Genomic DNA, 27118 nt, shown 5'->3' with positions numbered 1-27118 from the left:
GCAATGCAGAAGAAAGGGTGAAGGCTGATAAGTTGGCGGAGCTCAGCTAGATGGGGGAAGAAACCGCTGCAGTTCCACTGGAGGATGGTGTTGTCCATGGCTGGGAAAGGCGTGACGGGACTGGGAAGGCAGATTACGCCGCTGGGTCACCTGCTGCCTCCAAGTGAGCACCTGCGCCAGTGCTTTCCATGGCGCTGGAGGGACTGGCGAGATCGAGGTCCTCAGCGGACGCCAGGATCTCCACCTCGTCCTCAGACGCAGAGTTTGAGGGTGGCGGTGGGACAGGTGCCACCGCAATGTCAGGTTGCTTGGGAGCCTTTTTCTTCAACGGCTTCGCACGCTGTGCCTTGGGAGGGTCCGGCTGGGAGGGCCCCACTGGGTCAGTCTCAGGGACGGACGACGACCGTGAAGCCCTATGACCAGCGACCGGTTGTTGTTTCAAAACTTTGCGGGTATCCGCTTTGACACTGGGCAAAGCCTGGGAAGGGAGGGCCCCAAGGGACCCCTTCCTGGCTGGAGTGGCCGAAGAAGCCCGACGCTTCTCCGGCTGGGAAGGGGGGACGAATGTCCCCGATGGTTGGGGTGGTGTTGCTCCTGGAGTAGATGGAGCAACAGTGGGCGAAGTGCCCCCAACAACCAAGGGGGCCGGTGCATTGAGACATGGCTGAGAGGCAGCAGTACGTGACGACACGGGAGAGGATCGGACTGCTTGTGCAGCAGCGGCATAGGTGGATATCATGGGCACGGGATGTAGCCGCTCATATTTCCGCCTTGCCTCAGTGTAGGTCAGGCGGTCCAGGGTCTTATATTCCATTATCTTCCTTTCCTTCTGGAAGATCCGACAGTCCGGTGAGCAGGGGGAATGGTGTTCTCCACAGTTAACACAAATGGGAGGCGGAGCACATGGAGTATCAGGATGCGAAGGACGTCCGCAATCCCGACACGTGATGCTGGAAGTACAGCGAGATGACATGTGCCCGAACTTCCAGCATTTAAAACACCGCATCGGAGGAGGGATATATGGTTTCACATCACAACGGTAAACCATCACCTTAACCTTTTCGGGTAAGACATCACCCTCAAAGGCCAAGATGAAGGCACCGGTGGCTACCTGATTATCCCTCGGACCCCGATGGACGCGCCGGACGAAGTGAACACCTCGTCGTTCGAGGTTGGCGCGTAATTCATCGTCGGACTGCAGAAGAAGATCCCTGTGGAATATAATACCCTGGACCATGTTGAGACTCTTATGCGGCGTGATGGTAACTGAAACATCCCCCAACTTGTCACAATTGAGCAACCTCCGTGACTGGGCAGAGGATGCCGTTTTGATGAGCACAGAACCCGAGCGCATCTTGGACAGGCCCTCCACCTCCCCGAACTTGTCCTCTAAATGCTCCACAAAAAACTGGGGCTTGGTCGACATGAAAGATTCTCCATCAACCCGCGTACACACAAGGTACCGGGGTGAATATTCTCCACTGCCTTCTCTAGCAAGTCGTTCCTCCCATGGAGTAGCTAGGGAGGGAAACGATCTCTGATCCAATTTCTTCACGTTGAGGTTAGACCTCGATCGCTTAGAGACTGCTGGTGGAGGCCCACCAGCGAGAGATGATGTACCACGCTTCATTGCGGGTCATCCGCCCTGATGCCACCTACTCCGACCAAGGGCCCTCCCCACGGGCGCCACCCAGCCACAGCAAAGGCCACCTGGCAGGATGGCCATTGCCGGGAGTCCTGATGCCCCACGGAGATGGGCATCTACTCCTTGGCATACGTGGGGAGTGAACGGCGCAGGCATCAGTAGAGCGATCCCTGTGTTGTCAGGGGGCTACAACCAAGAGGGTACATGGCGACCCCACCACAACGGACTGGCTACCGTGCTGGATCTTAGGTGCAAAAATGGCCAAGGTCGTCGTCACAGATAAAAGAAACACTGCAGAGGGCAGCGTGGTAATCGCCCAAGAGATCGAAAACGAGCGGGACACCATGGCAACGACGAGAAAGACGGCTATAGGTCTAATTGCACGAAGGATACAGTGCACCATGTAAGGTGCCCTTCCCCAATTGGCTCGCTCTTCGGAATAATTTAGATAGATGGAGGTCAAACCCGAGAGGGGACCATCACATAAGGCCGAAACGTTTGAGACTCCTTTTAGTCGCCTCTTACGACAGGCAGGAATACCGCAGGCCTATTCTAACCCCCGAACCCGCAGGGGGAGTAACGGTTAGGGCTGGACGATGGTGAGTGAGTGAGTGAGTGAGTCAGTCAGTCAGTCAGGACATTGTCTTTATACAGGGCGTCATTTTGAAGTTGGCAAAGAAGAATAACTCGAGAAATAAGCTACACACGAAAAAATTTGTAGAATCCAAAGTTGATTATTTTCGAGGGGGACATCCTCTGGTGCTAAAATTAGCCGGCCACCCCAGCCCCCAGGGGGTGGGGCGGGAGGCAACTTAAATATTTCAAATGGGAACTCCCATTTCTTATCGGAGAATCAGATACTACACAAAAAACGACGTACATTTTGTCTTAATCATTTATTTCGATTCTTGGTAGTTGGCGCTGAAACTGAAGAAAATCCATGTTCTCATTTTTGGTGGAAAATGGTTACGGATAAATAAAAAATACTTATTTACTTCGTAAATTTTGATTCAGTGAAACTCTCCCTCTCTCTTCATAGGGGGAGGGGGGGGGGGTTTGAGAGAGAGGAATTAGAGTTTTACAAATGTTGATCCAAATATAAATTTTTTCCCCAGATTCAAAAATGGTTCAAATGGCTCTGAGCACTATGGGACTCAACTGCTGTGGTCATAAGTCCCCTAGAACTTAGAACTACTTAAACCTAACTAACCTAAGGACAGCACACAACACCCAGCCATCACGAGGCAGAGAAAATCCCTGACCCCGCCGGGAATCGAACCCGGGAACCCGGGCGTGGGAAGCGAGAACGTTACCGCACGACCACGAGATGCGGGCTCCCCAGATTCGAATAAGTTTAATTATCAAACAAATCATCTGACTAACTAACCAAACATCCTACTTAGTAACGAGTGAACTCATTAACTAAGAAACTGACTTACGAACCTAATTTTTTATAGTAAAAATTAATATGTGGGTCAACACTTGTAAAATTCTAATTCCTTTGTCTCAAACCCCACATTATGGGGAGAGAGTGAGAGTTTTAGTGAATGAAAATTTATGAAGTAAATAAGTTTTTTTTTATTTATCCGTAACCATTTTTCACCAAAAATAAGAACATGGATTTCCTTGAATTACAACGCCAACTACCAAGAATCAAAACAAATGTTTAAGACAAAATGTACGTAGTTTTTTATGTAGAATGTGATTCTTCAATAAAACATGGGGGTTCCCAGTTGAAATTTTAAAGTTGCCTACCGCCCCACCCCCAGGGGCCTGGGGTGGCGAGCTAATTTTAGCACCAACAGAAGTCCCCCTCGAAAATAATCAACTTTTGATTCTACACATTATTTTGTGTGAAGCTTATGTTTCGAGTTATTCTGGTTTGTCAACTTAAAATTTACACCCTATATATACACATACACTATGTCGCATCTGAGGTAGCACACGAAGATGCAGAACGTCCGCGAGTACGCTGTGCCGTCGGAGTTCTTCTAGTCACTATCAGCTGTTACCTGAAGTCATAAACGATGCGTCTCCACACTACCCCCGGACTAACACTGGTGTGCCGCTCCAAAACATTGGAAAAACGTAATCTCTCACCAGTTCGTCGACGAGTGTATCGGTGATGGTCATCCGATTTGGTCCAAAATTTTGTTTCGTCGCTGTACACATTGTGATGCCATTCATCAACAATCTATGCTCTCGGCCGCGACACCACTGAAAAAGCAGCCTTTCGCGTTGTGGTGTTAACGGCAGCATACGCTTACGACGGTGATCCCATACTCTGGCTACTGCGAGCCTCGGCTACTGGTCGGGGACGACACAGAATGTCGCATGCAGTCCACCACTACTTCTTGGAAGAGAGGTACAGATGTGAAGGGGTTTCAGTGTGCTTTGTGAACAGTAAGGGTACCCTTCCTTGTGACGGTAAGACATTATAGACTGGAGCTATGACGACTAGTGTTCATGTCCTCATGTCTCCACACAGTGCAATAGTGACACTGTCACATCCGAACGCCGCACCGATCTGAATATGGCACTATTCGACCAGCTGACCGAGTCGATACCCGGAATGAGGCCCATTTCAGATTCTGTCAGATTCTGATTACGCTATCTCACGTGAGTATGCGACTTCTTCGTGTCCCTCAGAGTAATCACCAATATGTGACGCAGTTCACGCCTCTTATGTTCCTACCAGGTCTGTTAACAACACTAAAAAACGAATAAAAAACACCATTCTGACAGGCCGGAAATCCCAACGGTACCGCCCGCCCGCCGTGTCATCCTCAGCCCTTATGCTTCACTAGATGTGGATACTGAGGGGCATGTGCTCAGCACACTACTCTCCCAGTCCGTTGTCAGTTTTCGTGACCGGTGCTGCTACTTCTCAGTCGAGTAGTCCTCAATTGGCCCCATCAGGACTGAGTGCATCCCACTTGCCAACAGTACTCGGTAGACCCGGACGGTAACCCATCCAAGTGCTAGCCATGTCCGACAACGCTTTACTTCGATGATTTGACGGAAGCCGGTGTTGTCACTGCGGCGTGGCTATTAGCATTAACAATACTAAGCACTCTGCGATGGCCTTTCTGTCTGTTACCGAAAACTTTGCATAACTGCCAATAATGTGTACGTGTACGAAATTATTTTGACGGCCGACTATGTCTTAGGGGTTCTTCACTTTTTTTTTTGTCGGGTGATGTATATTGGACAGTTCCTTAGTGAAACTGTCTGGCAAATTAAAACTGCCTGTTCGACGAGGACTCGAAGCTGGGACATTTGCCATTTGTGAAGAAGTGCACGACCTACTGATCTATCGACTCACGACCTGCCTTCGCAGCCAGGTACTGGCGGAAATACTGTGAAGCGGAATTGTCAGTCGTACTTGGATACTACAGTCGGCAGAGTGCTCGCCCGCGAAATGAAAAGGTCCCAGGCTCAAGACCCGATCCGGCACACAGTTTCAATCTGCCTGGAAGTTTCAAAATCAGTGTACAAGTCGCTACAGAGTGAAAATTGATTCTACGATGAAATGAATACCCTTAGTTACATACAGGCCTTGATATGTCATCGGGGACAGTTGAAAATGTGTACCCCGACCGGGACTCGTACCCGGGATCTCCTGCTTACATGACAGACGCTCTATCCATCTGAGCCTCCAAGGACACGGAGAATAGTGCGACTGCAGGAACGTATCTCCGGCACACCTCCCGTGAGACCCACATTCGCAACTTATCGTCCCCACTATATTCATAGAGCCCCTGCCCATTATACTCATTACTCGCGGCTTTTTGCCGATTCCCGTAAGAGTTCGGGCACTGTTTGTGCATCCGCACAGAAGAAAATGGTCAAATGGTCGGTGAGCCTTAATTATATATACTACTGGCCATTAAAATTGCTACACCAAGAAGAAATGCAGAGGGTAACCGAGTATTCAATGGACCAATATATTATACTAGAAATGACATGTGATTACATTTTCACGCAATTTGGGTGCATACATTCTGAGAAATCAGTACCCGAACAACCACCTCTAGCCCTAATAACGGCCTTGATATGCCTGGGCATTGAAACAAACAGAGCTTGGATGGAGTGTACAGGTACAGCTACGCATAAAGCTTCAAAATGATATCACAGTTCATCGAGAGTAGTGACTGGCGTATTGTGACGAGCCAGTTGCTCGGTCACCATTTACCAGACGTTTTCAATTGAGAGAGATTTGGAGAATGTGCTGGCCAGGGCAGCAGTCGAACATTTCCTGTATAGAGAAAGGCCCGTACAAGGCCCTGCAACATGGGGTCGTGCATTATCCTGCTGAAATATAGGGTTTCGAAGGGATCGAATGAAGGGTAGAGCCACGGATCGTAACACATCTGACATGCAACGTCCACTGTTCAAAGTGCCATCAATGCGAACAAGAGGTGACCGACACGTGTAACCAATGGCACCCCATACCATCACAACAGGTGATACGCAAGTATGGCGATGACGAATGCACGCTTCCAATGTGCTTTCACCGCGATGTCGCCAAACACGGACGCAACCATCATGATGCTGTAAAAAGAACCTGCATTCATCCAAAGAAAATGACGTCTTGCCATTTGTGCGCCCAGGTTCGTCGTTGAGTACGCCGTCGCAGGCGTTCCTGTCTGTGATGCAGCGTCAAGGGTAACCGCAGCCATGGTCTCCGAACTGATAGTCCATGCTGCTGCAAACGTCGTCGAACTGTTCGTGCAGATGGTTGTAGTCTTGCAAACGTCCCCATCTGTTGACTCAGGGATCGAGACGTGGCTGCACGATCCGTTACAGCCATGCGGATAAGGAGCCTGTCATCTCGGCTGCTAGTGATGCGAGACCGTTGGGATCCAGCACAGCGTTCCGTATTACCGTCCTGAACCCACCGACTCCATATTCTGCTAACAGTCATTGGATCTCGACCAACGCGAGCAGCAATGTCGCGATACGATAAACCGCAATCCCGATAAGCTACAATCCGAACTTTATCAAAGTCAGAAACGTGATGGTACGCGTTTCTCCTCCTTACACGAGGCATCACAATAAGGCTTCACCAGGCAACGCCAGTCAACTGCTGTTTGTGTATGAAAAATCGGTTGGAAACTTTCCTCATGTCAGCACGTTGTAGGTGTCGCCACCGGCGCCAGCCTTGTGTGAATTCTCTGAAAAGATTATCATTTGCATATCACATCGTCTTAGTCCTGTCGGTTAAATTTCGCGTCTGTAGCACGTCATCTACGTGGTGTAGCAATTTTAATGGCCACTAGTGTATATGAAGATGGTATCTGTTCTTTCGGACATGTCCGAAAGAACAGATACCACCTTCATACACATAAAATTTATACTGTCATTTTCTTATTTTCCACAAGGTACACCTCTGCAGCCACAGTGATTTACGGTCACTTCTGCGTATTGGGATTTTTTTTTTCTCTACTGAAGATGACTGTAATTCCAGTCACATCGAAGGTGCACTTGTCCAAAGAGCAATGGATGTCGACCACGCGATCTGAACGGAAGACGCTGCTGGCGATTTATATCAGGAGCCGGAACGGGGGCTGTGTTCCGGTCGCAGTGCCTGCTGTGGAAGCCTTGGGAGAGCTCAAGTTCTGTACCGTACTGGTGGAGGGTGCGGGTGAGGCGGGGGGGGGGGGGGGGGCAGGGGGAGGCAAGGGCGCGCCTAGTTACGGCCAACAGCTCTCGCGGGAAGCTCCGCTGCCTGGCTGAATTATGCAGCCGCCCCCCTGCCTGATCACAGGCGGGATTCAACTTTCAGCAGCCGGGAACAGAACATTAAGCCTGCGCGTTATGCCACCGGGGAGCTGCAAACAAATGCAGTGGCTGCACCCTCTCTCTTCTTAGCAGTAAGAGAAGGCGCCACCTCTTGTGATCGGAAGTAAAACGAGTCACACAAGAGATACGCACTAGAAAGAACCAAAGAACCGGTTTAACAAGCTGAATTCCTACGGCCAGTTTACACTGAAGGGTGAAAATGTTATTACCACTGCGCTCCGACAGATTGAATTCCAGCTAGTGTAGTTGCAGGGACGTGACGCGGTAATGAAAATACGTAAACTTAAGATGGGGGTGGGGAGAACGAAAAGGAAAGGGTAGGGAAGGGATTACTGAAGTCAGTTGCTTCGGGACATTACGCGGAATCAGTACTGGACCGGGATGCGAAACCAGGATCTCCTGTTTACTAGCAAGGTGCGTTAACCACTGCGCCATTCGGGCCAGAGTGTTATCGCAACTGTGCGGACTTCCATGGCACGCCTCACGGCCGACCAACACTTCCACCGAGCGCCATCTATCCGAATTCCCTGTCCATAGAGACTTGTGCATCAGCACTGAAGGTGGATCCATTGCCCATCTAGGTGAATCAGTTATACGAATGTGTGGTGTCTGTTCATTCGGACATGTTCATATAAATATGTAAATGACGAATGAGGAATCATTCTAGAGGCGACAAGGAACGCAAATGGGGAAATCCTCTGACATAAGTGACGAATGTGAAATTGCCATAGCCTACCGTCTAGGAACGATCATCTCGGGAAAGGCGAAACATTTGCGTTCATTACCGTCAGTAGAAAGGCCCCCCACTCCCTATTCCACTCAAACACGGTGCTTCACATGCTCGCTTCGCCATCTGGCGGTATTCAAACGTGGAAATATAAAATATGTGAAGGGAAAGGAAAGGTGGGAAATCATGGTTCAAATGGCTCTGAGCACTATGGGACTTAACATCTGTGGTCATCAGTCCTCTAGAACTTAGGACTGTTTAAACCTAACTAACCTAAAGGCATCACACGCATCCATGCCCGAGGCCGGAGTCCAACCTGCGACCGTAGCGGTCACGCGGTTCCAGACTGAAGCGCCTAGAACTGCACGGCCACACCAGCCGGCCGGAAATCATGGCAGCTAGCCATGCAGCGCATTGTGGTAATGCAATAGCGTAAGTCGAAAATCTGTGCCAGCCTAGGACTCTAAATCCGATTTACTACGAGGCGTGTTTTTTAAGTAAGTACCGTTTTGAAATGTAAAAAAGGCGTGCTAATATACACTCCTGGAAATCGTAAAAAGAACACATTGACACCGGTGTGTCAGACCCACCATACTTGCTCCGGACACTGCGAGAGGGCTGTACAAGCAATGATCACACGCACGGCACAGCGGACACACCAGGAACCGCGGTGTTGGCCGTCGAATGGCGCTAGCTGCGCAGCATTTGTGCACCGCCGCCGTCAGTGTCAGCCAGTTTGCCGTGGCATACGGAGCTCCATCGCAGTCTTTAACACCGGTAGCATGCCGCGACAGCGTGGACGTGAACCGTATGTGCAGTTGACGGACTTTGTGCGAGGGCGTATAGTGGGCATGCGGGAGGCCGGGTGGACGTACCGCCGAATTGCTCAACACGTGGGGCGTGAGGTCTCCACAGTACATCGATGTTGTCGCCAGTGGTCGGCGGAAGGTGCACGTGCCCGTCGGCCTGGGACCGGACCGCAGCGACGCACGGATGCACGCCAAGACCGTAGGATCCTACGCAGTGCCGTAGGGGACCGCACCGCCACTTCCCAGCAAATTAGGGACACTGTTGCTCCTGGGGTATCGGCGAGGACCATTCGCAACCGTCTCCATGAAGCTGGGCTACGGTCCAGCACACCGTTAGGCCGTCTTCCGCTCACGCTCCAACATCGTGCAGCCCGCCTCCAGTGGTGTCGCGACAGGCGTGAATGGAGGGACGAATGGAGACGTGTCGTCTTCAGCGATGAGAGTCGCTTCTGCCTTGGTGCCAATGATGGTCGTATGCGTGTTTGGCGCCGTGCAGGTGAGCACCACAATCAGGACTGCATACGACCGAGGCACACAGGGCCAACACCCGGCATCATGTTGTGGGGAGCGATCTCCTACACTGGCCGTACACCACTGGTGATCGTCGAGGGGACACTGAATAGTGCACGGTACATCCAAACCGTCATCGAACCCATCGTTCTACCATTCCTAGACCGGCAAGGGAACTTGCTGTTCCAACAGGACAATGCACGTCCGCATGTATCCCGTGCCACCCAACGTGCTCTAGAAGGTGTAAGTCAACTACCCTGGCCAGCAAGATCTCCGGATCTGTCCCCCATTGAGCATGTTTGGGACTGGATGAAGGTCGTCTCACGCGGTCTGCACGTCCAGCACGAACGCTGGTCCAACTGAGGCGCCAGGTGGAAATGGCATGGCAAGCCGTTCCGCAGGACTACATCCAGCATCTCTACGATCGTCTCCATGGGAGAATAGCAGCCTGCATTGCTGCGAAAGGTGGATATACACTGTACTAGTGCCGACATTGCGCATGCTCTGTTGCCTGTGTCTATGTGCCTGTGGTTCTGTCAGTGTGATCATGTGATGTATCTGACCCCAGGAATGTGTCAATAAAGTTTCCCCTTCCTGGGACAATGAATTCACGGTGTTCTTATTTCAATTTCCAGGAGTGTATGTCAATAATTTTATTTTTACATGAGAGCCTGTACCTTAATCTACTTTTCTACACAATTTCCGTCAATATTGATGTTCTTGTCATAACGTTGTACCAATTTTTGAATACCCTCCTCATAGAAGTCTGCCGCCTGAGTTGTTAACCACTGCAATACCACTGTTTTGACTTCGTCATCGTCTTCAAGACGCTGACGGCCCAGGTGTTTCTTTATTCTTCATTATGAGCGATCAAATGGCAAGGAAGTGTGTGAGAGTGTTTAAGGATGGCCGCACAAAGCTGCATGATGAACAACGGAGTGGGCGTCCTTCGGTCGTTAATGAAAGTTTGATGCAGGAAGTGAACAATAAGGTGAGAGAAAACAATCGCTTTACGATTTCCTCCTTGCGGGATGACTTTCCTAATGTTTCTCGTAGTGTTTTGTATGGCATTGTGACCGAGCACTTGAATTACCTAAAATTGTGGGTACCGAAGATGTTGACGTATGTGCACAAAACCAAACTTTTAGACAGTGCATTGACTTTCCTTGAGCGATACCACAACGACGGTGATGGATTTTTAAGCCAAGTTGTTACGGGCGGTGAAACATGGGTGGGCTACGTCACACCAGAATCAAAGCAACAGTCCATGGAATGGCGGCATTCCGATTCACCCAGAAAAATGAAGTTTAAGCAAACAATTTCTGCCCAGAAAATCATGTGCACAGTTTTTGTGACAGATAAGGAGTATTGCTTGTGGAATTTCTGCCTCGTAATGAGACAATCAATTGCATCAGCTTACTGTAAGACATTGCACAATCTGCGCCGTTCAATTCAGAACAAAAGACGTAGCAAGTTGAGCAAGGGCATCATTTTTCTGCAAGACAATGCCCGTCCGCATGTGGCGAATCAGACCAAAGATCTCATCACATCTTTTCGATGGGAAACTCTAGATCATCCTCTAGATCTTGCCGCCAGTGACTACCATCTGTCCCTGCACTTGAAGAACACCTGGGCACCGAGCGAGGTGGCGCAGTGGTTAGCACACTGGTCTCGCATTCGGGAGGACGACGGTTCAATCCCGTCTCCAGCCATCCTGATTAAGGTTTTCCGTGATTTCCCTAAATCGTTTCAGGCAAATGCCGGGATGGTTCCTTTGAAAGGGCACGGCCGATTTCCTTCCCCATCCTTTCCTAACCCGAGCTTGCGCTCCGTCTCTAATGACCTCGTTGTCGACGGGACGTTAAACAACACTAACCTAACCTAACACCTGGGCGGTCAGCGTCTTCAAGACGATGACGAAGTCAAAACAGTGGTGATACAGTGGTTAACAAGTCAGGCGGCAGACTTCTATGAGGAGGGTATTCAAAAACTGGTACAACGTTATGACAAGTGCCTCAATATTGGCGGAAATTATGTAGGAAAGTAAATTAAGGTACAGGCTTTCATGTAAAAATAAAATTATTGAGATATCTTAGCATGTCTCTTTTTAATTTCAAAACGGTACTTACTTAAAAAACACGCCTCGTACTTCTCATTAGCAGTTACCTTGTCCGCTTCGGCCATTCGGACATCGTCCCAGACCGACTCAAATTTCCAACTTATCACACGCAACGACGCATCGTCCCTCGTCCGTCTTCCGTGGTGGCCGAGTGGTTCTAGCCGCTTTAGTCCGGAACCGCGCGACTGCTACGATCGCAGATTCGAATCCTGCGTCGGTCATGGATATGTGTGATGTCCTTAGGTTAGTTAGGTTTAATTAGTTCTAAGTTCTAGGCGACTGATGACCTCCGAAGTTAAGTCGCATAGTGCTCAGAGCCATTTGAACCATTTTTGTCGCTTTTGGGCAGCTTTAGGAAGATTTAAATAGTCCTGATAGATCTGTTACTCAGGCGACATCCAATGACGATTCCACTTTCGAAGTAAATGAGCTCTCCTGAGCCATCCATTCTGTATTATTGTCTCTCTACAGCCTCCATTTGAAGTAGTAGGGCAGCTTCTCGTGACATCTAGAGGTTAATTCCGTACTGCGTCCGGATACTTTTGATCAGAGAGCGTGTACTTACTCGTATATTTCAACAGGAAAAGTAATAGGAAATTACTGATTGTAGTGTCATTTCCATAGTCTTCATTTGCTGTCCGGTAACTATCGAATACATTGAAATAACTCCACAAAGGCAGGTAATCAGATAGAGTAATATGGAATAACAATACACAAGAAACTGGAAAATCGAAAAAGAGAATTGAGCAAAAAAGTAAAAAGAAAGAGAAAAACTGCATACTCACATAAAGCTCGTTTAAACTTTGACTAACGGTACTTGGACTGCAGGTCGCGGAGTATATGGAGTCAGTGACAAGTAAATGGAAAACTAACATCATTTGAAGACAGAAGCCACTGAATTATATTTGAAACTGGTGAATTTTTAAGGTCTGTGCTCTTGTATGCGGCAGCTTGCTCCATTGTTGAGCGCTTGCAACACAAAAGACTTAGCATAAGCAATTGCAATTAGAGATGGTTGGGACACGGCTAGTAGTTTACGAAATAAGAATCAGGTCCCTCGTGAACGTTAACGTATTTCACGAGTAGTTTCTTAAGCCATACAAAACTATTCCACCTGTTGTGTAAGTCATGTGAGCTAGGGGAAATATTCTCAGACATGAAGAAGAACGTAATAATTCCCAATTTCAGAAGAGTCAGCTACTGTAGAGTGCGAATTTTACCGAACTCTCATTTTAATGAGTCATGATTGGAAAATAATGACACGATTTATTTGCAGAAAAATGGAAAAACTGGTAGAATCTGACCTCAGAGAAGATCAGATTGGGGTCCAGAGAAATATAGGAACACGTGTGGAATACTTACCCTACGGCACATCTTAGACAGTAGGCTGCAGGGAGGCAAATCTAGAGTACTATTATGTAATTTGTAAGTTTAAAGCAGGGGTGTCCACTATATGGAATACAAGGTAATTCTGTGGTACTTATGTACAGTTGCGATACAGAAACTTTTTCACCTAATTCCGATCATTGCAAGTCGGTGGAAGTTTGAAATTTTCATATGTTTGCTATCTAACAGCACAGTATTTCTGTTATAACAGGTTTAATTTGGTATCATATCCATTGCAACTAATAAGAACCACATTTGAACACTAATACCTCTATAATTGGCTTTTCCGATCTCTTTATACTTTCGAGTGCAGTATCTACCGCAGCAGATAGTCGTTACGAATCAAAATGTGTCCGTATCGCACGTGATGGCGAAAGCTATTTCCCTTTCGCTCCGTCGCCCAGCTGTGGTCATCATCCTCATTCCACTCGTTCACCTCCCTCCCCACAATCAAAAGTAGAGAAAGTTATTTATATCGCGGTTGCACTGTACTGTATGGTTGCAACCACTTGCGCTCTGTCTTTGGCCGGTACATGGTAGGAAAATGTCGAAAGTCGTTGTCTTGGAAGTACCGTCAACAGACTAACAGTAGTTAGCGCTGCATTATTTGACAGATGAATGAAGAGGAGCGACCACAAATGAAGGTCATTCGCTATCCACAACTTCAAAACCTCTTCACATTACGTAAGTAAAGCCCGTAAAATAAGGCAGAGTGCGGAGAAATGCTGCTATCAGGAACACAAATTAAATTAGATTTGCACTCGTTGTACAGCGATTGGCATTGTACAATGAACGAAGCAGCACAACAACGCAAAGTACGAGGCGTGTTTTTTAAGTAAGGTCCGTTTTGTTGTAGACACTAATAGTTCGCGCGCATACCGCAACGAGCGCGTGCGTCGTATACTGGCATGCCTCGGGAACAACTGTGCTCAGTTTCAGCTCTGTAGTCCGGCCCCGGTAGTTGAGTGGTCAGCGTGACGAAATGTCAATCCTAAGGTCCCGGGTTCGATTCCCGGCTGGTCGGAGATTTTCTCCGCTCAGGGACTGGGTGTTGTGTTGTCCTAATCATCATCATTTCATCCCCATCGACGTGCAGGTCGCCGAAGTGGCGTCAAATTGAAAGACCTGCACCAGGCGAACGGTCTCCCCGACGGGGGGGCCTTAGCCACACGACATTTCATTTCAGCTCTGTAGCTAACCTGTACGGTTCTGTTCTGTGCTTTCAAAATGTTTTAAGACTGTCTATCAACTCACTCGCCGCGTGTGAGGTTCGCTCAGTGATACGGTTTTTGTCAGCAAGGAAACTGTCTGCTGCAAGAAATCATCGACAGATTTTCGAAGCGTTCGGTGATCCTGTTATGAGTGCAAGCAAAGTGCGTGTGTTGGTACTCAGAATTCAAAGATGGCCGTGACAACGTCCATGATGAGGACCGCTCCGGTCGCCCTTCTTTGATTCTTGACGTATCGAGATCAGTGCTTTACAACATTGTTTCTGAACACCTAAAGTTTAGGAAACTGTACTCCCGTTGGATCCCGAAACTCCTAAAAGAGGACCACAAAAACCAAAGATTTGAGTGTGCGATGAAGTTGACTCGTTATCACGAAGAAGGTCAAGGCTTCTTGAGTCAGATCGTAACTGGATGCGAAACATGGGTATCGCATATCACTCCCGAATCGAAGCAACAGAGCATGGAACGGAGATACACACACTTCCCTGTAAAGGTGAAGGCCAAACAGACTGTCTCAGCCTAAAATCATGGCGTCGGTGTGTTGGGATAGGTATGGTGTTTTGTTGGTCGACTTCATGCAACAAGGAACCACTATCAAGGCAGAAGCATACTGCCAAACCCTGGGAAATCTGTGCAGAGCGATTCAAAACAAAGACGCGGCATGCTGACAAAGGGAATAGCCCTTCTCCATGACAGTGCAAGACCTCACACTGCAGGTCAGACCCGCGATTTATTGGACAGTTTTGGCTGGGAAGTTTTAGATCACCCACCCTACAATCCCGATCTTGCGCTGAGCGATTACCGTCTGTTCCTCCACCTCAAACAACACCTCAGTGGCAACTGTTACAATGATGACGACGACGTGAAGACCGCAGTGAACTCTTGGTTATCGGAGCAGGTGGCAAGTTTTTGAGAAGAGGGTGTTTTAAAATTGGTTGAGAGGTATGATACGTATCTCAACAAACTTGGCAATTATGTCGAAAAATAGAGCGAAGTATGTACTTTCTGAAAATAAATTTACTTTTTTCAAACAACCTTTTGTTGTGTACTTATGTTCAAACGGACTTTACTTAAAAAACACGCCTCGTATTAATCAGTTCGGCGCTATTAATACAGGCATGTGACCTAGCATGCCAGGCACGAACAGATGAGCTTTAATTCAGCTTCGTCATTTGACAACTCAGGGACTGCCTTAATTTGCAGCATCAATTACATATTATTAACGTTGAGTGTATTACTATCAAAGAAGATAGGCATCGTTTAAAACCATATTGATACATTATTTTCCCAAATACACTTGCATGTGTAAAATGCCAAGTAAGTATCATATTTTTTTTATTTTTTAGAATAAAGGATGACATATTCTATATTACTTAAATTTACTAACTATATACCTCCGACAGTCTTGTCCCCACCCTTTTTTAAAAGTTCAGGGAGATGAAGTAAGAACCTTGAGGTATGCTGATAATACACTCCCGGAAATGGAAAAAAGAACACATTGACACCGGTGTGTCAGATCCACCATACTTGCTCCGGACACTGCGAGAGGGCTGTACAAGCAATGATCACACGCACGGCACAGCGGACACACCACGAACCGCGGTGTTGGCCGTCTAATGGCGCTAGCTGCGCAGCATTTGTGCACCGCCGCCGTTAGTGTCAGCCAGTTTGCCGTGGCATACGGAGCTCCATCGCAGTCTTTAACACTGGTAGCATGAAGCGACAGCGTGGACGTGAACCGTATGCGCAGTTGACGGACTTTGAGCGAGGGCGTATAGTGGGCATGCGGGAGGCCGGGTGGACGTACCGCCGAATTGCTCAACACGTGGGGCGTGAGGTCTCTACAGTACATCGATGGTGTCGCCAGTGGTCGGCGGAAGGTGCACGTGCCCGTCGACCTGGGACCGGACCGCAGCGACGCACTGATGCACGCCAAGACCGTAGGATCCTACGCAGTGCCGTAGGGGACCGCACCGCCACTTCCCAGCAAATTAGGGACACTGTTGCTCCTGGGGTATCGGCGAGGACCATTCGCAACCGTCTCCATGAAGCTGGGCTACGGTCCCGCACACCGTTAGGCCGTCTTCCGCTCACGCCCCAACATCGTGCAGCCCGCCTCCAGTGGTGTCGCGACAGGCGTGAATGGAGGGACGAATGGAGACGTGTCGTCTTCAGCGATGAGAGTCGCTTCTGCCTTGGTGCCAATGATGGTCGTATGCGTGTTTGGCGCCGTGCAGGTGAGCGCCACAATCAGGACTGCATACGACCGAGGCACACAGGTCCAACACCCGGCATCATGGTGTGGGGAGCGATATCCTACACTGGCCGTACACCACTGGTGATCGTCGAGGGGACACTGAATAGTGCACGGTACATCCAAACCGTCATCGAACCCATCGTTCTACCATTCCTAGACCGGCAAGGGAACTGGCTGTTCAAACAGGACAATGCACGTCCGCATGTATCCCGTGCCACCCAACGTGCTCTTGAAGGTGTAAGTCAACTACCCTGGCCAGCAAGATCGCCGGATCTGTCCCCCATTGAGCATGTTTGGGACTGGATGAAGCGTCGTCTCACGCGGTCTGCACGTCCAGCACGAACGCTGGTCCAACTGAGGCGCCAGGTGGAAATGGCATGGCAAGCCGTTCCACAGGACTACATCCAGCATCTCTACGATCGTCTCCATGGGAGAATAGCAGCCTGCATTGCTGCGAAAGGTGGATATACACTGTACTAGTGCCGACATTGTGCATGCTCTGTTGCCTGTGTCTATGTGCCTGTGGTTCTGTCAGTGTGATCATGTGATGTATCTGACCCCAGGAATGTGTCAATAAAGTTTCCCCTTCCTGCGACAATGAATTCACGGTGTTCTTATTTCAATTTCCAGGAGTGTATTAGAATTGTGTAACAGGCAGCGATGGATTTGGAAGAGGAATTGAACGGAATAGATAGTGTCTCGAAAAGAGACTATAGGATGACAATTTTACGAAACTAAAACAAGGGTGATTAACTGGGAACGGATTAGGAAATGAGACAGTGAAAGTAGCAGACGTATTACGCTTTTGGGCAGCAAAGTAACTGATGACGGCCGAAGTGAAGAAGACAGAAAATATAGGTTGGCTACAGCAAGAAAAGCATTTCCGAAAAATACGAAGTTTTGCATGTAATATAAATTGAAGTCTTAAGAAGATATTGGTCTGAAGCGTAGCATTGTACAGAAGCAAATCATGGTTGATAACAATGAGCAGTTCCGACAAGAAGAGAATAGGAGCTTTTGAAAGGTGGTGCCACGGAAGAATTCAGAAGATTGGGTCGCAAGGTCGAATCTAATTGCAGAAAAAGGAAATTTATTGCCCAGCTTGACAAAAAAACAACAAAAAAACAATGGTTCAAATTTCTCTGAGCACTATGGGACTTAACATCTATGGTCATCAGTCCCCTAGAACTTAGAACTACTTAAACCTAACTAACCTAAGGACATCACACAACACCCAGTCATCACGAGGCAGAGAAAATCCCTGATCCCGCCGGGAATCGAACCCGGGCGTGGGAAGCGAGAACGCTACCGCACGACCACGAGCTGAGGACAGCTTGACAAAAAGAAGGGATCAGCTGGCAGCACACATCCTGAGACGGCAAAGGACAGTCAATCTGGTAACGAAAGGAAGTGAGGGAGGGGACAGAAATTTTAGAGCGATACCAAGGCTTGAATACAGTAAGCATGTTCAAATGGATGTAAGTTTCAGTAACTATTCAGGCTCGTACAGAAGAGAGTACCGAAGTGAACTGCTACAAAGCAGTCTTCGGGCTGAAGAAGAAACAAACCGTTTCTTGAGTCCGTGAGTGACGTAACAAACAGAGTGTAGCGGGAGGTACTGTATCTGTACCTAGTTCAAACCCCGCGAAGTAGCTGACATCAGAGCATGGAAGGCGACGATGTTGTCTGTTCGCATGTAGTCGCGTGCTCGTTACAGCAGTAGAGGCAGCAGCTGCGTCACTCCGTGATGGATACGATTACAAATTCCTCGCTAATGAGGGGAGTGAGTCTGCTACGCAACATCGTAATTGGCTTTTCACCAATCTGCGCACTTTCGCTGCCATTCCCAGACATCTTGCAGCGTCGAGTAAACACGCCCACAGAGAAAGTACGCAACAGAGGCGAATCTAGACCGACGTGGAACAGATTTACTACAGTGGTTCTAAAGACGATATCTTTAGACTTTCAAATGTATATCTACTGTTAGATAAAGACAAGTCGTTGTCTAAAGTTGTCACGAAAAATCTCGAAAAGTACTTGACCAATTACTTCAGATTTTTGAACGATAGTGTAATGAACATTTGGACAACCATAGGCTTTGTATTTGAGCGTATAGCATATATATCATATATATGTGATGTAATAAATCAAGAGGAAACATTGTTACCAAAAATCTCGCGAAGTCCATGGATTTACTGAATAATTTTGCACAATAATGTAATAAACATTTGGATGGATATAGGCTGTGTGCCTCTTGTTGTACATAATATGCATTTATTATAGAAAAGGAGGAACTTTGTTAGCAAAAATCTCAAAAACAATTAAAAATTTTATTCAATGTAAGCCATTAGTGTTCATACCCTGCATACCAATTTACCAATGATCCCAACCGATTTATCCATGTGTATATATGATCACCTTGTATGTAATTTGAAACAAAAACTGCATCCAAAACAATGTGCTTTTTTTTGCCGTTGGTTTCACAGGATACAGGTAAGGTAAATTTATGGCCTATTGGCTTATCATTAGAATCATACTACGAAATCTAAATCTTTCAAAAATTTGTAATCCTGCCAGTTGGCAGATTAAAACTATGTGAAATACCATCATTGAAGCTACTACCCTCAGAGATAAGGCAGTTTGAGAGGTCTGGTTCAAATGGTTCTGAGCACTATGGGACTTAACTTCTAAGGTCATCAGTCCCCTAGAATTTAGAACTACTTAAACCTAACTAACCTAAGGACATCACACACATCCATGGCCGAGGCAAGATTCGAACCTGCGACCGTAGCGGTCTCGCGGTTCCAGACTGTAGCGCCTAGAACCGCTCGGCCACCCAGGCCGGCTTGAGAGGTCTCTCTCATACCCAGCATACCAATGATCCCAACCGATTTATCGACTCATTCTAAGCGATTTCAAACCCCAATGAAATTTTCGTTTTCAATAACAATAAACAAGGTTCAGAGTCAGAGATAGGTAAGAGGACAGAGAAGAGAGGGAAGGAAATGGACGTAAACAGCGGAGAGAAGAAGATGAACAGAGAGAGGGGTTGCAGATGATGCACAGAAAGATGAGAAGGGGAGGAGGAGATGGACAAAAAGAGGACGCAGGAGCAGATAGCGAGGGAGAATGAGTGTAAGGGCAGTTAACGTAAAACCGAACATCCATGCCAACAGGGCCATGGATTGGTTCCATTCAAAAGTAATCACCACACGTGTTAAGATATTCATCGCACTGGGAGACGAGTCGATCAATTCCAGTTTTTTTAGTATGCGATCCACCGCTGAGAGATCCACAACCACATCCACTCTTGAATTTCCTCCTCCTACTAAAACCGAAGTCCATGCATGTTTGTCTTCAGGTCACCAAAGGTGTTAAAAGCTCAAGGTGATACATTCGGGGTGTATGGAGTATGCGGCAGTGGTTCTCAACCAAATCGCTGAGACATAGTTTAATTTATTTGGCTTTTCCGCTCTACTTTGAGAATATCAGACAACAGGCAAATAATAACAGATAATTATAACAGTATGTGATCAAAGTATAAATTTTTAATGGTGCTTAATACAGACTTTGGGCGCTTTACAATGGCTTTTTGCGTAAGGTCGTTCATTGTAAGTTTGACCGTGAGTGATTCTTCTGGAAATATTTCTTTTTCGGACCTAGTAAGCTGAATAATTTCAAAGCATTAGCTCGTGCTGGACCATTAATAACATTTGTAACACGGAACCTTTAGCCAAGCCAAGACGCCGTTTAATTGGAACAATAGCTTGCAACATAAATGAAACATGATCAAATAATATGTCTGTATTCACTAAATTAAATTACATAGACACTTACATTAATCCTGCTGCTGTGGGTAGCTATGAGTATGGCCAGCGAGATTGCGTCTCAATAAAATAGTAAAAGTAATAATGGCGGTGTGCCAAATAATTATCTGCCGCGATGGCAGATATGCATCGATCTGGACCGATACAAGAACAAAAAAGGTAACCCTCTTTCCGGAAAGACAACTGAACTGCGTAATTATTCTAATGTTTCAGCAGTTGCAAACCACAATCTGCTTATACTAATTAATAGCTTAAGTAATTCCTTTTTTACATTCTCAACTTACATCTACGTTTTTGCAATATATCAACGCCTATCCTGCAAATTTGCCTTTAAAGTAGCTTCGGTCCGATTGGCAGCGTGGGGTCGCTGACAATCGTGCAACAGGATGGTTCCATCCGACAGCATTCCTGGCGCGTTTCGACTTCATCGCGCTGCGCAGTTTCTGCAAAATTTCTCCACAGCGCTGCTCATTCATTGTGGTTCCACGCTCGAGAGACTCAACGACCAGAGGACCCCTTGCAGTCGACGGAGGTCAACTTGACCTCATCAGAACTTGTGTGAACAGTTATGGATTTCTCTGGCGGGTGGAATGTGGGATTTTACCACTGTTGGCTTTATCGGTTGCCCTCGGGCTCAAAACGGTGGCACCACGTAAGGTCATGATGACGTCCTCCTTCGACTGTAGGAGCCCACTGTTGGTCGTGTTCCTCGACTGTGGAACCACAGTGTGCAGCGCTACAAGGACATCTGCAGGAACTGTGACATTCCATGACGTCCAACCTCCTAGGAACATTGTTGGACGGAATCATCGTGTTGCACTCTGACGGCCGTCCCCAAACTGCCAACTGGACGAAAGCTAAGTTTCAGTGATTTCGTTGGAAAACAAAGCAGCATCTTCCGTACATCCCGGAACTTTCACCATGTGATTGTCACATCTCTGGCCATCTGAAGAAAGACATGGGTGGACGTCGGGATAAATACCTTAACACGTCGTTGTTCCGTTTCAGTTTAACTAGCATTCACATATCCTCTCTCACACATATTTAGCAATTGTCAAGCACTGCCAGGTTCGCTAGTACTACATGTAATCAGTGTATATGAAGTGTTTCACAACTGGTAGAAAACAGACACAGGCGAAAATAAACGATAATACATACAAAAACATGAACACAGTCCGCAAAGGAGCCGTTACACCATTTGCTTCAATATAAAGTATCGTGCTAGTTGGCACAACTTTATATGTAATATGAACATTTTGATTAAGTCCTTATCTAACTGGGCTCAAATTTAGACCTTGCCTCATAGTTGGGAAATGTGTTACATGAGTGAAGGAGCACCTCGACATTTTACTGCTAGTGTAAGGTGACGTTTAACGCGCTAATTGTATTGAGGTGCATAGGTCGAGCAGAACCTGTACCTTGGATTCTCACCTCAAGCCTCTGTGTTTTGCTCAATGCGGTCGCTTCAAAAGTAAACAGTACAGCGGTACCGCTGATACGGATCAAGAACTGTAACAGCAAACAATAGTCTTAAATATGGCTTTAATATAGCTGGTTGGTCGCGAGATAATGGCTGGTTCAAATGGCTCTGAGCACTATGGGACTCAACTGCTGAGGTCATTAATCCCCTAGAACTTAGAAGTAGTTAAACCTAACTAACCTAAGGACATCACAAACATCCATGCCCGAGGCAGGATTCGAACCTGCGACCGTAGCGGTCTTGCGGTTCCAGACTGCAGCGCCTTTAACCGCACGGCCACTTCGGCCGGCGCGAGATAATGGTCACAGGTTGTTTTATTCATTATGCGTTTCGGGATCTGCCCGTCTTTAGATGACCTGATGATAAATGTATTCTGTTACCGTCTTGCAATAGTACACTCGTGTAATAATGGAGCCCCTTTACTAAACAATCATATAGCAACGATACGTTTAAGACGTAATACATACGTTTTGGTACAAAGTGAACATACAGCCTTGACAAAACTGTCAAGTAACTTTAAAAGCGAGATAAGTTTTACAATTTCACACGGTAAAATGTGATTTCAACTAAACATGTGCTATTAACAGCCGAGTGATGAGGCTGGCGGCCACCTCCGCTTAAGAGAACTACACTATTGGCCATTAAAATTGCTACATCAAGAACAAATGCAGATGATAAACGGGTATTCGTTGGACAAATATATTATACTAGAACTGACATGTGATTACATTTTCACGCAATTTGGATGCATAGATCCTGAGAAATCAGTACCCACAACAACCACCTCCGGGCGTAATAACGGCCTTGATACGCCTGGGCATTGAGTCAAACACAGCATGGATGGCGTGTACAGGTACAGCTGCCCATGCAGCTTCAACACGATACCACAGTTCATCAAGAGTAGTGACTGGCGTATTGTAACGAGCTAGTTGCTCGGCCACCAGTGACCAGACGTTTACAATTGGTGAGAGATCTGGATAATGTGCTGGCCAGGGCAGCAGTCGAACATTTTCTGTATCCAGAAAGGCCCGTACAGGACCTGCAACAAGCCATCGTGCATTATCCTGCTGAAATGTAGGTTTTCGCAGGGATCAAATTAAGGGTAGAGCCACGGGTCGTAACTCATCTGAAATGTAGCGTCCACTGTTCAAAGTGCCGTCAATGCGAACAAGAGGTGATCGAGACGTGTAACCAATGGCATCCCATACCATACGCCGGGTGATACGCCAGTACGGCGATGACGAATACAAGCTCCCAATGTACGTTCACAGAGATGTCGCCAAACACGGATGCGACCATTATGATGCTGTAAACATAACCTGTCTATGATGCAGCGTCAAGGGTAACCGCAGCCATGGTCTCCTAGCTGATAGTCCATGCTGCTGCAAACGTCGTCGAACTGTACGTGGAGATGGTTGTTGTCCTGCAAACGTTCTGTTGACTCAGGGATCGAGACGTGGCTGCAGGATCCGTTATAGCCATACGGATAAGATGCCTATCATCTCGACTGCAAGTGATACGAGGTCGTTGGGATCCAGCACGGCGTTCCGTATTACCCTCCTGAACCTACCGATTCCATATTGTGGTAACAGTCATTGGATCTCGACCAACGCGAGCAGCAGTATCGAGATACGATAAACCGCAAACGCGATAGGCTACAATCCGACCCTTATCAAAGTCGGAAACGTGATGGTACGCATTTATCCTCCTTACACGAGGCATCACAAGAACGTTTCACCAGGCAACGCCGGTCAACTGCTGTTTGTGTATGAGAAATCGGTTGGAAACTTTCCTCAAGTCAGCACATTGTAGGTATCGACACCGGCGCCAACCTTGTGTGAATGCTCTGAAAAGCTGATCATTTGCATATCACAGCATCTTCTTCCTGTCGGTTCAATTTCGCGTCTGTTGCACGTCATCTTTGTGGTGTTGCAATTTTAATGGCCAGTAGCGTATTTGACACTAGGTGGCGTATGCCATGTGGCTGTACCCAGTAACATCATATGACTATTATTTCGCGACCAATCAGCTGTTTTAAAGCCATTTTAATTGTTGCGATTACTACAATCTCATGCCTGTACCACGACTTTCAGTCACGTCTACAATAGTACTCTTGTGAAACTAGGTGAACCGGGCGATCCTGAATGAATTAGTACCTCACTACGGAGGCCAGTGCAGTACCACATTCACATGCGAGATCGACAGGTCGGATGGCTTCAACAGGTACTGGTGCAAAGTAAATCGTAATATAAAAGTTGACGAAGCAGTACTGTATTTATGTCTGGGTAGGTCATGGGTGAAATCTGAATCCAATTAGGTGGGGACTTATTTGAGAAGCTTACGGTTCAAATGGCCTCTGTTTATAATAACTAGGACAATATCTCATATAGAGGTCAGTGGTAACTATTAACTAGATATTCGTTTGCGGACCCACGGTTACTGGAACGTTTTTGCTTGTTTTATCGTATATTCTTATCTACATCAATTTTCGCTGTTAATGATAATGTTGCTGTCTTCAGTCGAATACTGGCTTGATGCAGCTGTCCATGTTGCTCAGTGTTGTGCAAGCCTCTACACCTCGGAATAATTACCAAAGTCTACACCCTTTTGAATCTGCTTACTGTATTCATCTTTTGGTCTTCTTCTACAACTTTTGCTGTCCGCGCTTCTCTCCAGTACTATTACCCTGGTGCGTTAATTGGTAGCGTTTTTCGGTAAGTTTAATTAACTCAACGGATACACGTAGCAGTGACTGTAGTCATCAAAATTATATTCTCCACTATTTACGACATCCTGCCAACGCAGGGTAACTTTTCGATTGCGCGACTGTAGAAATCACGTGGTTTTGAGGCGAGTAATTTGTCGAGCAATGGTCGGAGCTCATTTTCATCGGGAAAGGAAGTTTCTTGAAGGTTTTTTGGAAATTTGTGGGAAGTTCCTATGGGACCAAACGGCTGAGGTAATCGGTCCCTAGGTTTACACACTACTTATTCCAACTTAAAGTAAGGTACACTAAGGACAAAACACACACACCCACGCCCGAGGGAGGACTCGAAGCTCCTACGGGAGGGAGGGAGGGAGGGGGGGGGACTGCGCGAACCGTGGCAAGGCGCCTAAGACCACGCGGCTACTCGGCGCCGCCCTTGAAGATAGTTCGATAGAGAGCGGAAAAGATGAAAATCTGAGGGCGCAGGATTACGCGAATACGAGGTGCATTCAAGTTCTAAGGCCTCCGATTTTTCTTATAGTTAACTACTCACCCGAAATCGATGAAACTGGCGTTATTTCTCGACGTAATCGTCCTGCAGACGTACACATTTTTCACAACGCTGACGCCGTGATTCCATGGCAGCGGCGAAGGCTTCTTTAGGAGTCTGTTTTGACTACTGGAAAATCGCTGAGGTAATAGCAGCACGGCTGGTTAAAGTTGTGGCCACGGAGAGTGTCTTTCATTGTTGAAAAAAGCCAAAAGTCACTAGGAGCCAGGTCAGGTGAGTAGGGAGCATGAGGAATCACTTCAAAGTTGTTATCACGAACAAACTGTTGCGTAAAGTTAGCTCAATGCGTGGGTGCGTTGTCTTGGTGAAACAGCACACGCTCAGCCCTTCCTGGACGTTTTTGTTGCAATGCAGGAAGGAATTTGTTCTTCAAAACATTTGCGTAGGATGCACCTGTTACCGTAGTGCCCTTTGGAACGCAATGGGTAAGGATTACGCCCTCGCTGTCCCAGAACATGGACACCATCATTTTTTCAGCACTGGCGGTTATCCGAAATTTTTTTGATGGCGGTGAATCTGTGTGCATCCATTGAGCTGACTGGCGCTTTGTTTCTGGATTGAAAAATGGCATCCACGTCTCATCCATTGTCACAACCGACGAAAAGAAAGCCCCATTCATGCTGTCATTGCGCGTCAACATTGCTTGGCAGCATGCCACATGGGCAGCCATGTGGTCGTCCGTCAGCATTCGTGGCACCCACCTGGATGACACTTTTCGCATTTTCAGGTCGTCATGCAGGATTGTGTGCACAGAACCCACAGAAATGCCAACTCTGGAGGCGATCTGTTCAACAGTCATTCGGCGATCCCCCAAAACAATTCTCTCCAGTTTCTCGATCATGTCGTCAGACCGGCTTGTGCGAGCCCGAGGTTGTTTCGGTTTGTTGTCACACGATATTCTGCCTTCATTAAACTGTCACACCCACGAACACACTTTCGACACATCCATAACTCCATCACCACATGTCTCCTTCAACTGTCGATGAGTTTCAATTGGTTTCACACCACGCAAATTCAGAAAACGAATGATTGCACGCTGTTCAAGTAAGGAAAACGTCGCCATTTTAAGTATTTAAAACAGTTCTCATTCTCGCTGCTGGCGGTAAAATTCCATCTGCCATACGGTGCTGCCATCTCTGGGACGTATTGACAATGAACACGGCCTCATTTTAAAACAATGCGCATGTTTCTATCTCTTTCCAGTCCAGAGAAAAAAAAAACGGAGGCCTTGGAAATTGAATGCACCTCGTAAAGTGGGTGAGGAATGACTTCCCAATATACCTCCAGTACAATGGTTGTTGTCAGTCTACCAGAATGCGGGCGGGCGTTATCGTGGAGTAGTCTCACTTCACACAGTCTGATCGTTGTTCTTGGACTGCGTCTACACGACGTCTCAGTTTGTGACAATCAATGGTCTTCGTATAGGGAGTTGCTGCTTGGTTTGGGCCCAATCACTCCTTATGTGAGCATAAACACACCATTTCCCGTCACCAGTAGCGATACAGGATAGAAATGGTCGGAGTTGTTCACGAGCCAATTGATGACGAGCAAGCGGAGACGCAAATGTGGCCATCGGCTGGTTTTTGTGATTTTGTCTGAGAGCATGCGGTAGCCATACACCCGAGTTTTGAAACTTCCCGATCGCATGCAAATGTCTCACGATGGTGGAATTATCACAGTTCATCACGTTTGCCAGTTCTCGAGCACCCTGACGTGGATCATTGTGGATTAATTCGTCTAACTGATGTTCATCGAACCGTGAATGTCTTTTTGAACGCTGAGAGTCACTAATGTCAAAACGATCCTCCTTTAAATGAGAAAGCCATTTTCTTGTAGTGCTCAGTCCAATGCTGTCACTCTTCTATTAAACTAAAACATAAGAAACTATCTTAACAAAATGGAACAATAAACTCACTTACACTCCCTAATGTACAATGAGTGCGTGTCAGAAATATATTTACTAATTTCAGAGGTGCATTACACTAATCAAAGGTTGGAAGAAAGTGTATATGAAAAAAGGGATCACAAATACACTACTGGCCATTG

The sequence above is a fragment of the Schistocerca americana genome, chromosome 2, assembly GCF_021461395.2.
Source record: "Schistocerca americana isolate TAMUIC-IGC-003095 chromosome 2, iqSchAmer2.1, whole genome shotgun sequence".
Taxonomy (NCBI): Eukaryota; Metazoa; Arthropoda; class Insecta; order Orthoptera; family Acrididae; genus Schistocerca; species Schistocerca americana.
This window is presented reverse-complemented; position numbering follows the sequence as displayed.